Source organism: Tigriopus californicus, chromosome 2, assembly GCF_007210705.1.
Source record: "Tigriopus californicus strain San Diego chromosome 2, Tcal_SD_v2.1, whole genome shotgun sequence".
Taxonomy (NCBI): domain Eukaryota; kingdom Metazoa; phylum Arthropoda; class Copepoda; order Harpacticoida; family Harpacticidae; genus Tigriopus; species Tigriopus californicus.
In genome coordinates, this window is record NC_081441.1 from 8,997,610 (window position 1) to 9,001,183 (window position 3,574).

The window sequence follows — 3,574 nt, forward strand, 5'->3', positions numbered from 1 at the left end:
AAACACTTTGTTTCAGGCATTCAAAATCGTGCTTTCGAGAGCCTCAAATTTGTTCTGACCTCCAGTATTGCTCGCCTGTTTTTGGGGTGGCCAGGACCAAAAGTCGAAGAGGTGCTGATTTCAGGTGAGATGGGTGCCAAAACGGTTAGACATCTGGACTTGGAACAGGCAATCAAGACAACTTGAAGGACCTCAAGTACAATATCCGGAATGTCTGGCACTTCGTTTTCAACGAATGCTGACAAAATCAAGATTTAAAAAAAAAATATGGCGCCAGAAGGCGCCATTGCTATCAAGTGATGTACGAAAAAATACACTTATTTACACACCTGTCAACTAGTCAAGTCTTATACTTATTTTAAATATCTTCAAGTTTTTACCACTCCTAGAGACGTGACGTCGTGGTAAGTGCTTTTCTCAAGGCAACTTTCCGACGCTAAATCGATATCCACAGATCGATCCCAATCTGATATCGACCTTGATATTGTCTTTCAGAAATATTTTTTGATGCGAACACTGGCTTTGTTGGGCAGACAAATCTTGACGACAATCGATGCTTCAAAAATGCTTTCAAATTCATTTTCAGGAATTGTGATTGAAGTTTAGCACAACCGTTTATGACTTCTGCAAAATGTCTTTCTTTTGGTTTTACGAATTTAGAACATTGCAAGGCACATCTATGATCGATTTTGCAAATCTTTTTAGATGTTTCAAATTCAACCTTTCTCAATTTCGCACCAATCGGGAAAAATTGACCTTGCACTCAGACTCCAACAAAGACAAACTGACGTCGATTTTGAATCTTTGCCAATTTTCTTCAATCCGAAAGAACGAATCTTACAACAAGAGATATTTATATGATGCAATTAGCTCTAAAACCATCACCAATGTTCGAAATCAATGGTAATGATTTTCGTTTTGAAATAAAACTTGATTCATGACGAAGCGGCAAAAGCTTCAATTGGTTTAATAACTAAAGTATTACAGCCTTTGGCAAGAATTGGCTGAATAGTCATTTTTTAACAACTCTTTGCTATTTTGGTTAGAGTTCCAACTCTGTTCTGATTTCTTTTTTTTTCTCGGGCAAAACAAATGCGTCAAGATATTGCTTCGAAATGCTGCATGATTCCTCCTGAAATGACGGAGAACCTTAATTTTTTCTCTAAATACTTTGGTTTAGTTTTTATGAGCTCAATTATCGCGAAAAACAAATATTTTGACCAAAAATAGCTGCATCAAATAAATAATGAAAAACAACCTGACTGAATTATTTTTCCAACCCCCAATCAACATCGTGTCTGCATGGATAGATATTTTATGTAAGTTGTCAATATCACTACCTTGCAAGATCGTTCCCTGAGGAAATTATCAATTTGTTTAAATCTCCTTATCCTCCCGCTGATAACATTCTTTGCCTTCTTGATTCTCCCATGCCCGAAAATCCCAAGCCCCTCTCAAGAGTCAATGCTACCTTTTCAGAACAGAGCTCGACAACAAAAAGACAATTCAAATCTCACCTGATTCTGGTATTGAAGGTTGTTTCTCGATCACTTGCTTGGCTTCTCACTTCCGATCTCCGATATCTTTTGGTAGTACTAACGAAGTCCTTTTCTACCGATGTTTGGCGGTGATTGGCACCCTCGTGCGTGCCACGTTGTGCACTGACTCAATGCACTTCGACACTAAAAGAGGAAGCCAGCATGCATGGACAATCTACCAACACATGAGGACCGGCTTTTATGCCTCGTTCGAGAGTGAATATATAGAGTAGTTCATTACATACACATACTGTGTATACTGTACCTACTACTACGAGGGTCGGTCGGGCGAACGAGCAATTTATGCGGGGCAACGAAACTCCGTTCCAAGGAGAAAATCGAGTCACTCACCACTGCTACTGTTGCACGTTCGTGGACCAGGCAATACACGTTCATGCGTAACTACTGCATGTATTATGTACATACGTACGTATCGACACTGAACAGCCTTTCAAGCCATTGCATGGGAACGAAATGTGTGCCTTGGCAATGAGGATTACAAACAGCGATGCGACTTCAGCATCCAGCTTAGCCGGGCATCAAGGAATGGAGAAAACTCCTCCTTAACTTATATAACTGAAGCATCGGTGTGCCTTGTGTGCATTGTGGACGCATTGGAAAGAGGACACATGTCGCTTTCAATGTAAGGAATATCGTATGCTTCAGAGTGAGGGTTGTTAGAAAAAACTATTCGATTTCGATTCAGCTGCATGTTAGTCAATATTTGGATCATAGTTTGAATCATTCAAATCAAAAGACATACAAGTAAACCAACCATCACGTGTCGATTTTGAACACTTGCTACCCTTCCTAGGATTTGCAGCTAGTCTAGGTAATATCTTGTTATGAATTGCAGCAGTATAAGCTCAGGAGCCTTTTTTGTGGACATCCTTCCCCCTACTCGGATTGGAATCCCAGTAGTGCAAGACGAAAAAATTGTTAATTTTACTTAACTTTGATTGTCATATATTATTTGATCAACCAACGAATTAGAGTTGCCTGATCTGGCTAACTTTTGAATATAAGGTCGATCGGGAATTTTCGTCAAAAACTTGTCCAAGTCTGACTTAAATCCTAATACCGGATCAACAAGGCCTACGTATTTCCTACGAATATTTGAGGGCAGTAAATTAAACAATGAAGGAGCCCGAGAAAGAAGAGAAGTGGACTTCATTGTTCTANATTTTCGTCAAAAACTTGTCCAAGTCTGACTTAAATCCTAATACCGGATCAACAAGGCCTACGTATTTCCTACGAATATTTGAGGGCAGTAAATTGAACAATGAAGGAGCCCGAGAAAGAAGAGAAGTGGACTTCATTGTTCTAATTAGCCTGGATTCTCGAAGGCTTGAAGGTGCTCCCATGTTAAGCCTCTACGGTCGCTACAATTGACACTAAAACGTATGCCGTTCATGATCATTTTAAGGAATGTAATTTCTCTTAGTTGAAAACACTGAAAGTCGACATTCTCCCACTGAAATGTTTTTTGAGGATTAAAATATTAGATATTGCCTCGAAAAAGCAGCCTTATGTAAAATGAAGCATGCTGTTATGATGAAACCATTTCCAATATGCATCCTGGAAGGGTTTGAAAGTTAACTTCTGTTTCCATTGAAGCTCTTTTCTTGAACGCTTGGGACCAAAATGTCAGGATTAGGTTTTAGATTATTTGGGTTCATTTCTTCGTTGGATTTTTCCATACCGGTACAGAGAATCTAAGTCTGGAATTCTATTAAAGTGCAGAACAATTATTTTTAATCTTAAGGTTGCAGACACGACCATCTTTTGGTGAAAATTATGTTTGCATTTAAAAGAAACTTAAAAAGAATTGTTTTTTCTTGTCTGTTTCTACAGGGTAGTTGGCTTTAATGTTTACTTTTCCGCGCTTTTCATTGACAATTTTTCGACGTTTACTTATTCAACTTTTTACATTGATGATGGTACAACCAATGACAGTCAGTAATCAGTCATATTTCGAGCAAAATGGCATCATGTTTCAGAACACGCATTACAAAACCAAAAAAGAAAGGCTTCTC

General features: G+C 38.6%; 1 protein-coding gene across 3 annotated transcripts in view; it reads right to left on the reverse strand.

The window, feature by feature from the left end:
- The window catches only part of LOC131876957 (transcriptional adapter 2-beta-like), a 14,083-nt gene that overhangs the window by 3,563 nt on the left and 6,946 nt on the right, over nucleotides 1–3,574 (reverse strand). For 2 of the 3 annotated variants that reach the window (XM_059222505.1, XM_059222506.1), the window contains exon 9: nucleotides 1,518–1,682. The exons of the other annotated variant lie outside the window; for it this stretch is intronic. The gene's annotated coding sequence lies outside the window, so the exon portion shown is untranslated. The remainder of the gene's footprint in view (nucleotides 1–1,517; nucleotides 1,683–3,574) is intronic. 3 annotated transcript variants of the gene reach the window in all.